This window comes from Elephantulus edwardii, unplaced genomic scaffold (assembly GCF_000299155.1).
Source record: "Elephantulus edwardii isolate Elephantulus edwardi_28Jun2011 unplaced genomic scaffold, EleEdw1.0 scaffold00156, whole genome shotgun sequence".
In the NCBI taxonomy this organism is placed as follows: domain Eukaryota; kingdom Metazoa; phylum Chordata; class Mammalia; order Macroscelidea; family Macroscelididae; genus Elephantulus; species Elephantulus edwardii.
Window position 1 is genome coordinate 6,862,788 of NW_006399906.1, and position 11,376 is coordinate 6,874,163.

The following is an 11,376-nucleotide window of genomic DNA, read 5'->3' on the forward strand; positions in this document are numbered from 1 at the left end:
CTAACCAGAAGTACAAAGGATCTGTTCAAAGAAAACTACAAAACATTATTTCAAGAATCAAAGAGTAGTTTTCTTGTAATATGTCTTTCAGTATTTTCTCAGTGCTTTACTTATCTCCACAGCCTCTGTTCTGACATTCCAATCATACATATACTGTTCCTTTTGATGTTATCCTCCATGATTTTAATGTTGATATTGTTTTCTTATGTCTTATGTCATTGTTTTGTTATGTCTTTTCTCTGATTTTTCTTCCACTGTGTCCCCATTGAGGTTCTTATCATTTGGTTCACTGACTCTTAGTTCCATCTCTTCTACTGTGCATTTTTATCCCTCCAGCTTGTTGTAAACTTCTGCCATTTCCCGCCCTTGATATTCTGGAGTACTTTTTAAGGCATTTTTGGTGTTTACAGTACTGTGTTGATTTTTCCCTCTGTCTTGTGATTCTATTTAAAATTATCTTTATCTATACTTTTCAATTTTTTCTTTTCTCTTTTCTTCCACAGTTGTTTATGTTAGTCCACATCAATATATTTTTTTCTGAGTCTATTTCTGGAGTATTTACTTTATTTATGACTTTTAGTCCTTTTTTATCATCTTCAACTTCCACAATAGATGCTTATATAATTCTACATCAATATATATATTCTGTTTCTATGTCTCTGGGATATTCACTTTATTTACGGTTTCTATCGGAGGTAATAATTCTGAAGCTTTGACTGAGATACTTAGGGCATGTCTCAAGGAGGAATCAGTCTTTAGAGAGGATGGTGGAGGGGCAGCACAGGACAGGAAGACCCTTGATGAGATGTATCGATTCAGTGTCTGGGGTAATGCGGATATGAGTATCAGAGATAGTAAGATTGTCACAGGATAGAGCAGAGTTTAGAGCTATTTTACATAGGGTCAACCTGACGGCACATAACAACAACAATTCTTTCTTCCACCATTTGTGCTTTGCTCATTAGCTGTTCGTGTGACTGACTGACATCAATCTATTTCTTCTACATCCTTGTATCTGGGATATTCATTGGGTCTGAAACATGCTGTACATTTTTTACGAGAAGGCTTATCTTATTTTATCACAATGTTTGAATCTACTTGCTGCGTTCTTGATATTATGTGATATTTTTCTTGGTGTGTGTTAGGTCTTTTCTCTTGTATCTGTCTACATTGTTAATAATTCTCTATATTTATGGTGCCATTGATTAGTTGAAGGCTTAAAATGTTTTGTATATGGGAGAAACTAGCTTTACCGGAAGTACCTTTGAGTCTGTGGGGAGGGACAGTTTTGTTTTCCTAAAGTCCTTCAGGTCTGCTCTGGTCTGCAGTTCTGTGGACTCTCACCTTATTGCTCTCCCAACTCCTAACATTGCTTGTCTTCCATGGTCTGCAGAGGAGTGGTTCTGTGTGGGCCAGATTCTCCAACTAGAGCAGTTCCTTTCTGGGGGAGTTGCAGGTCCCTCCTTCCCCAGTATCTCAATGTGCTGGCTCAAGGTGTGAGTCTCTAACTCTAACCCTAACTCTAACCCTAACTCTAACCCTAACCCTAACCCTAACCCTAACCCTAACCCTGCCTCAGCACCACAGTGTATGGTTTCTCAGAGTAAATGTCTCACCTGATTGCATCCCCCTTACCTGAAGTTTATTGTCCTCTTTTGTCTGCCTTACCTTCAGCTTTTGACTGAAGATATTTAAATTTGGAAGCATGCAAAAATGAAGGGACAGAATGAGTTTGGACATTTTTTACAGGCACTGTTGACCTAGTATAATGACCGGATTTTGATTGGATTTATGGATGCAGATCCTATACTTCATCACTGGAACAGAAGATTCTTCAGAGAAAGGAGCATGCTTATTTTTTCAAAATACTGGTGTGATAGGAATGGACAAATAGAAATTGACTATATAAAATGGAGGAGATCGTCATGAGACATGAAGTTTCTGGCTTGCACACTTTCATGAATATAGTTGTTATTCAATGTTAAAGTTGATTCTTCAAGTGTGAGGGTATTTCAAGCCAAAGTATATATCTGCCATGTCAAAGATTTTTCATCCAAAATGTCTTTCCTAGCCAAAGATCAACTGTTAATTTTTATTTATTGTATTAAGAAACAAGGATTAGGGTGAGATACAACCTCAACCTACTAGAAGCTTATTTATATAAGCTCATAGTACTGGAATGCAAGAATACTCTTTTTGGGAAGCCCTATTTAAAGCTACACTACACTTAATATTCTATAGTACTCACCAATTTTTGCAAAACTAGCCATCATTACTACAGTCATATGAATCATTCCACTGAAAAAGTCTGAATCTCTGAGAGACCTTCTAGTGAATAACTGAACCCAAGAGACAGAAGAGTGAGGTAATTGAACAAAGGAGATACTGTTGATGTTAGAAATTATGGAGTTATATAGCAAAACAAACATTTGGGATACTGTTGATTTTGAACTTCTTATACCTGCCTGCTACTATTCTTAGCAGTAAAAATTATAAATATTTGAAAAATTTTGTTATCTTGTTGTTGGGATGTAGTCCATACTGAAGACTGTAGTCTGCAATAAATGCTCCAAGTCTTTCTCAGTTTTTGCAAGAAAGGTTGTGTCAGTTGAATAAGGCATTGTTGATACATCATGCTCCAAGAAGTCACAGTCTTCTTTGCGTAGTTTAGCTTCTTAGATTAGTCATTCAACATACAAATTTAAAAAGTGTGGAGAAAGACTACAATCCTACCACACATTTTTATATTAAATAATGGAAAATTTTACTGTCTTAAAATATTATAATTTATATTATAACTTTAAAATATAATAATTGTCTTAAGAAAACTGCTTCTAAGTCTAGGTATAGTTTTTGCATTATCACAATTAATTGCTCTAAAATTCTTATTCTTCTGAAAGCCATATATACTAGGTGGTGACAAAATGAGATGAATTGGAATGAATAATTTTGAATCAAGTAATCACACTATCTACTATGTTGGAGATGAAAATGTGAGGAGAAAATGGGGTTGTTTTTATGGTTAAAAGGTTGTTTCTTCATTCGTCCTATAATACAATGTTCTGAGTGACAAGATAATATATATACACGTATAAGGAATCCTGTAAATACCATGGAATCATTCAAATATATGCACCAACAGCTAGAACAAAAAAAGGAGGGGATAGAAGGTTCCTCTCAACTTTTGGAGTCAGAAATTGATTGAACATGTAATCAAGATGAATTAATAATAATGGATGACTGGAATTGGTGACAGAAATGAGACTGGGATAGAATGACAGAATTCTGTAAAATCAATGATTTACTCATTGCAAATACTTTAAAAAAGAAACATAAATGCAGACAATACACATGAATTTCACCTGATAATATGCATAGGGCTCAGATCAATTTAATCTGTGGAAGAACTTCCTGGAGAAGCTCAATATCAGCTATGAAAACTGGGCCAGGTGCTGATTGTTGATCAGACCACCCATACACAAGTTTAAGATAAGGTGAAAGAAGGTTACATCACATGCACAGGAACCAAAATTTGACCTTGAGTTTATCCCACTTGAATTTCAAAACCATCTCAGGAATAGATGAGCTGTGGGAGGATATCAAGAATATTGTCCAGGAAGAATGCAGGGGGTCATTACAAAGACAGAGAAAGAAGAAAAGACCAAGATGGATGTCAGAAGAGATTCTGAATATTACACTAGAACAATAAGCCAAAGCAAAGAGAAGAAATCAAGACATTAATGAGCTGAAGAGAAAGTTTCAAAGGGCAGCGTCGTAAGACAAAGCAAAGTATTACAATGAAATGTGCAAAGAGCTAAAATCAGAAAAATTAAAACAGCTAAATTCACTCAGCATTTCTTAAATTGAAGGAACTGAAGAACAAAGTCAAGCCTAAAGTTGCAATACTTATGGATACTTGGTGCAAAAAATTAAATTATCTAGAAAGCAGTCAAAGATGGAAAGAATATACAGAGTCATTGTACCAAAAGGAGTTATTAGACACAGAAGAATTTCATTAAACAACATATGAGCAAGAGCCTGTTGTGGTGAAGGAAGAAGTTCAAGCTGCTTTGAAATAATTGGCAAAAAAACAAGGCCCCAGAAATTGACATATTTCAACAAACAGACATTGCCCTGGATATGCTCTCTAAATTGTGCCAAGAAATCTGGAGGACTACCACCTGGCCAACTGACTTAGAAGAGATTTATGTTTGTTCTCATTTCAAAGAGAAGTGACCCGACAGAGTGTGGAAATTATTGAACAATGTCATTGATATCACATGCAAGCAACATTCTGCTGCTAATTATTTTTGTAAAAAGTCTGGAACATCACATCACCAGAGAACTGCCTTCTGTGCAGGATGGGTTTAGAAGAGGCTGTGGTACTCACATTACTATAGCTAATGCTAGATGGAACTTGATTGAAAGCAGAGAATACCAGAGGAATGTCTTCTGTGTTTCATTGACTATACAAAGGCATTTAACTCTGTGGATCACAAAAAACTGTGATTACGTCTGAGAAGAATGAGAATTCCAGAACACTTTATGATGTTTATACAAAATCTATACTTGCACCAGGAGGTGGACATCAAAACAGTGCAAGAAAACACTGCATGGCTCAAAATTGGAAAAGTGTATGCCAGGAATGTATGTTATCTCCATACCTTTTCAGTGGCAGAGCAGATTATCCAGGATGCTGGCTCTATGAGGAGAAATGTGGTTTCAGAATTGGAGGAATCCTCATCAACAATCTGCATTATGCAGATGACTCAACCCTGCCTACTGAAACTGAGGAGGACTTACTGCATTTGCTGCAGAAGGTCAAGTATTACAGCCTTCAATATGGATTGAAGTTCTACATAAAGAAAACAAAGATTCTCACCATTGGTCTGAAAGGTAACATCATGATAGGTGGTGAAGCAATTGAGATTGTTAATGCTTCAGTTTGCTTGGCATCAATCAACACTTTGGTACCAGCAACCACGAAAGTAAAAGATGATTTGCCTTGGGAAAATCTGCTGTCAAAGACCTCTCTAAAGTACTGAAGAGCGATGATATCAGTCTAGAGATTAAGATGCACCTGATTCATGCCATAGTCTGTGCAATTACTTGTTACGCTTTAGAAAGCTGGACAATGACTTGGAATGATGGAAGAAAAAAATGATGCCTTTGAGCTATGTTGCTAGAGAAGAGTATTGAATATATCATCAACTGCTAGAACAAACAGGTCCATCCTAGAGAGTGAGAGACCAGGCTACTCCTTGGAGGCAAGGATTCTGAAGGTTTGTCTTGCATATTTTAGACATGTTGCAAGGAGGAACCAGTCAGAGACGGACAGCATGCTTGGGAGGGCGGGGCTACAACTCAAGAGAGTAAGATCCTAGATGAAATGGATTGATTCAGTGTCTTGGGTAATAGAGGGTAGATGTGTCAGAGGCAATAGGATTGGCATAGGATAAAACAGGGTTTAGGGCTGTTGTATATAGGGTTGCTGTAAATTGCAGGCAACTCAATGGCATATAACCACCTCCACAACAAACTACCTGGATTCTAAATTAACATCCAGAAAATAAAACAATCCTTACCACTGGATAAATAGATGTTGTTGTTGTTGTTGTTGTTGTTATGTTGTATGTGAAAATTACACTTTCTACTAAATTATCCCTGAATGTGTTATGCCCAGTTGACTGTTTATTCTATGTTCAGAAATCACAATTAGAAACATTTGTATACAATTATTCATTTTCATATTAATTTCATGTCAAAATCTAAGAAAAAATAGTTTTAGCTGAGACGCTTGTCACATTTTTGTTGCCTGCTGTCAGTAAAATCACAACTCCCAGTGACCCTATGAACAGCACACTGAAATCTTAGCATCATCACAATCTCTGTTATGCTCAAATTCATTGCTGGCAGTCACTGTGCCAAACTATCTAATTCAGAAATTACTCTCTTTTCTTGGCCCTCTATTTCTCCCACAATGATGTCTGTTTTCAAGTACTGGTCCATATAGGTATCATGCACAAATATGTAAGATTAAATTTCACTGTCATTGCCTCTCATAAACAACCTGATTGTGCTCCCCCTAAGATGGACTTTTTTGTTCTTGGGCAGTCCATTTAGCATATATTGGAAACTCTTTTTTTACTATAACAATTAATGACATCAGTTCTTTTCTAGTTTTCATTATTTATCATCCAAATTTCAGACAGATGAGAAGTAATTGAAAATACCATGGCTTGGATCAGGTGTATCTTAATCTTTAAACTGAAATCCCCACTTTAAAAAGCTCCTTGACAGTAGATTTTCCAATGTATAAGATAATGCAATGTATCTTTTTTTTATTTATTCACTACTGCTTTTCTATATATGCTTATTGTGAATACAAGCAAAACAAAACCCTTTAAAAATGTCCATATTTTTCTTCTTCTATTGCCAGAAAACTCTGCTAATTCAGTGGTAAGGATCTACACTTCCCTCTCAAAGGAATATAGTTCGAATCTACCAGCTGCTCTGTGGAAGACAGATGGACAATTTCCTTCCTTGTGAATTACTCTCTCTGCCAGGAGAACAAACAGGTTTGTACTGTAGAAGGTGAAGCTGGCATGCTTCTTGGAGGCAAGGATTCTGAAGTTTCATCTGACATACTTTGGGCATGTTGCTAGGAAGGACCAGTCCTTAGAGAGGAATATTATGCTTGGAAGGGTGGAGGGATGAAGAAAGAGAGAGAGATTCTTGATGAGATGGATTGATACAGTGACTGGGGTAATGAGGGTAGTGTGTGGAGACAATAAAGTTGGCACAGGATAGAGTAAGTTTCAGGGCTGTTGTACATAGGGTCACTTTGAGTCACAAATGACTCAATGTCACATAACAACAACAATAAAACAAAATCAAGCTAAGGAATTAGCTAGAATTAATGTGTTAGTTAAGAAGAAAACTTCTATTTAAAACAAATGAACAAACAACGTGTAGCTCCAACATTTCTTCCATTTATTTTATAGTCCAGTAAGTGATTTATCTGAAGCTGAAGAGAAAAGAAAACAGCTCTTGTGGTTTAGTGATCAAGGAAAGGGTAATGAACTCAAACTACCTACCACTTTGTGGATGAAGATGTGACCAGTATGCTCCTGCAACAACTATAGGCTAGGAAACCCTATAAGCCCCTTTACTCTGTGCTATGTGGACACTGTGAGTCATAATCAACTTGATAGCAATGAGTTTTGTTATGTAAAAGGTAAATTTTACAGAGTGGAAGTAAATGATGACTGCAGTATTTTTGTTTGTTTGTTTTGTTTGGGTTTCTTTGGTTTTGTTTTATGTTGGTCTCCCCCACCCCCAATTCAACTTATCGTATTATTTTGTCAAGTGTAGGAAAGCAAGCTTTACAAAAAATCTGGATCCACAAATTTTGATAAAAATATATACATTTAACCTTTTTGGAAACCCATTTAAAATAATAATAATAAGCAATAGGGCTACAGAAATTTTGGAAAATGATACTTCACTAAATAAAAATTTTGATATAACATTGAAGTATATTCAAAGAGGATTAGAAGAAACTTTCTTCTATTAATTTTTGTGAAATGCAAGGGCAGAAAGGTTCCAGTTTTCTCTAAACTCAGTGGATAAATCAACCCCAATTTTTAAGAAGGAATTTTTTAACCTAAAAGGTCTATTTCTATGGCACATTAAGTGGTTTGGGGATTATCTAACACTTTGGATTATCTGCACCATTAGTGAGGATAATAAAGAGCTGACTGCATTTTGCATTGAAATAGCACGGTCTATTACACTCATGAATAGTCTGAGAAAGAAGCATTGAAAAGCATCTTTCTTACTGCATTTATGCACAACAGTTTAATTGACTGCAGTGCATTTGGTGGACTTTTTAAGTTGTTTACAATTGGTAGCACATTTTTTACTTATTCAATTATTTTAAAAAAATTATCTAATTGATGCTGTGAATTCTCATGTTGCTGTATTACCAAAACTGACTATGATGAAGAGATATGTAGCTATGTTTATATTCTTAAAAATAATTTAATGTTAATTCCCGAGTATCTTTACTTTCTCTGTTTTTAGTCTTATAAAAAGCTAATTTTTATTTTCCTCAAATTTCTATTTCAATGACATTAAAAAGAATTATCAAAATATTATAAACCTTTAGAAAATGCAGTTCAATGAAAACAAAGGAAACTATTTTCAGTTATCAGAGTTTAAATGTCTGGTATATTGGCAGAGATTCATTTCCCACAAAAATATGCAAAGCATTTTGCTTAGGAAAATCTTAAACCTCGAATACGTTGTTGTGTTTTTTTCCCTCCCCTTAAACATTACCACATGTCGGAGACATAAATATATCTATCAAAATTATGATACAGATAAAATTCCTTTGTGTTCCTCTCCAAAGTTATTTTTGTTATTTTTCCATGGTCCAAGAATCATAGTGCTGCTGGAGAAAAACAGCATTCTATATTGTGAATCAAGCATGAATTTTAAATGGTATTTCATACAGAATGTCTGACATATCATATGACCCTAATATTGAACTTTCAAAAATAACTGTAGAGATAGATAGTAGTGTCAGCTATGTAATTTATCTTATTATTATAATATTTAATTGGGCATTACCTTTGATGTTTTCTTTGCATTTATTCATTTGGGTAGGATTCAAAAACAAAATTGTAATACCACTGTCACTAATGCAATTAAAAATATATACAATTTATTTAGGGAGCACTGGTGGCTGGCCTAGTGGTAAAAACCTGCATTGAAATCTCTATAGCAAATTTCATTAACTTATCCTTTCTATCATTTTTATTTTTTGTAAATAATTTTTTCTTAATAAAATGATAAAATATAAACTTGAACCAGGAGGCAATTGTCAGAACAGAGCAAAGAAACACTGCATGGTTTAAAATTGGGAAGCGTGTATGTAAGGGATGTGTCCTATCTTTATACATTTTCAATCTATAAGCGGAAGAAGTCATCTGGGAAGCTGGGCTTTATGAGGAGGAATGAGGCTTCAGGTTTGTAGGAAGACTCATCAACAACCTGCATTATGCAGATGACTCAATCTTGCTTGCTGAAACTGAGGAGGATCTGAACCACTGAAGGTCAAGGACTACAGCCTTCAATATGGACTGAAGTTCAAAGTTAAGAAAACAAAGATTCTCAACAGATGGTGAAGAGATTGAGACTGTTAACAGATTTAGTTTCCTTGGCTCTACCATCAACACTCTTGGTTACAGCAGCCAGGAAATCAAAAGGTGAATTGTATTATAAAATCAGCTGTCAGAAACATCTCCAGAGTACTGAAGAGAAAATGATATCTGTCTGGAGACTAAGGTGTACCTTCTCCAGGCCATGGTCTTTGCAATTATGTGCTATGCATCAAAAAGCTGTACAATGACTAGAGATGATAGAAAGAGAATTGTTGCCTTTTAGCTATGGTTCTGGAAAGACTATTGAAATACTGTAGAATACTAGAAGTACAAAAAAGTTCATCCTGGAGAAGGTGAAAACTGGCTGCTCTGTGGAGGCAAGAATTCTACAGGTTCTTCTAACATACTTTAGGTATGTTGCAAGGAGGAAGCAGTGCTTGGAGAGGGACATCATGCTTGGGAGGATGGAGCAACAACACAAGAGAGGAGACTTTCGAAGAGGTGGATTGACTCAGTGACTAGAGTAACTGGGATAAGAGTGCTAGAGACAATAAGATTGGCTCAGGATAGAGCAGAATTCAGAGCTGTGGTACATAAGGGTCACTTTGAGTTTCAGGTGACTTGACGGAACTTAACATGTTATAATTACTAAAGGTATGTTTCTGAGAAATGCAAATAAATAATTTCTCTTGCCATTATGTTATGTGGAGCAATTAGTCAAAACTAAATAAATGAAAAAAAAAAACATATAATTTTATAGATGTCTTGAAGAAAGTGAGGCCAGTGTGCTTTTTGAAACAAGGATGGTAAGCTTTGTTTCACATACTTTGGATATATTATTAGAAGGAGCCAGTGCTTGGAAAAGAGCATAATGTTTGTAAAGATGGAGGGTCAGCTTAAGACAGAAAGAACTTAATCAATATGAATTGATATAGTGACTTTTTACAATGGATTCAAGTATATACGTGATTTTGAGGATGCCACAAGATTGCCCTTTAAGGCAAAATTCAGATACATTATTCATAGAGTTGCTATGAGTCATAGTTGACTTAATGTCAACAAAAACAACAACTCCTCACTTAGGGGTATTTGGTGGTTTTGTTTTTGTTTTTAAAAGTAGTAGTAAAAAAAACCTGCCAAACCTTCCACTCTAATCAGTAATTTTTGTACTGAATAACTCCAATGGACACTAACAAAAGCTCAAATATGACGTGAGAGTGATGCTGTTTGTGCTGATCCATATTATTGTCAATTTAGCTTAGTAATTCTGTAATTTTATAGAAACCTAATCTAACAGATCCATAATGATCTAATTTTTCAGTTATAATTTCATGTTATGTAAAGAAAATTTTAAGCCGTAATATTCCATTTTGTGATCTGTGTGACAATCTTGCATTTTCATATCACACTTATTTTTCACAATCTATCCTGAGAAACTAACCATGTCCATAAGTGAGGCATAGATGTAGAACATTAAGTGGTAAAAAGGAAAATATGCTAGGGAAAATGGACAAATTCAGATAATGTTAACAAATTAGCACTTCCTGAAGAGTATGAATTTGAAATAAAAACCCATGATAAAAAGAGTTATTCATACAAGAGTAAGAGTGATATAAGGTAGGAAAAGGGGAAGGGAGAAACCAACCTTACCTTTGAGTGAAAAAGATGGCTATGGTAGTATTAAATAATTATTTAATAGAAATAGTTATGAAAGAAACGATACCATTATCAAGCTAATTCTTTCAATTAAAACTGTGGAAAAATTTTTGTTTGGTTTTTTGTTTATTGTTGGTTTGTTTGTTTTTTTAACTTCTCTGTGGATAACTGAAAGTAAGTAAATAGGAAAGACAGAAACTGAGTAGTTAAAAAGGCATTGAGTGAATCTAAATTTAAACAAACACGAAAAAGAAGATTATTTTAGTTTCAACTATGACAGTATCAGTATAGACAGAGAAAAAAACAGTTGCATTTAAGATATTTTGGATGTTGTTGTTGTTATGTGCCATCGAGTCATTTGTGACTCATAGTGACCCTATGTACAAGAGCCCTCAATGCTGTTCTATCCTGTGCCAACCTCGCTGTCTCAAATCCCACCACTCCACTCAGAGAGTCGATCCATCTCATCGAGAGTTTTCCTCTCCTGTGCCATCACTCCACTCTCCCAAACATGATGTCCCTCTCCAAGGACCAGTCCCTCCTTGCAACATGC

The 11,376-nt window shown here is 35.3% G+C and overlaps 1 pseudogene; it reads right to left on the reverse strand.

Annotated features, from left to right (window-relative positions):
• Window positions 1-8,345, reverse strand: part of LOC102872878 — a 12,345-nt pseudogene extending 4,000 nt beyond the window's left edge.
• Between the last annotated feature and the right edge of the window lie 3,031 nt (window positions 8,346-11,376).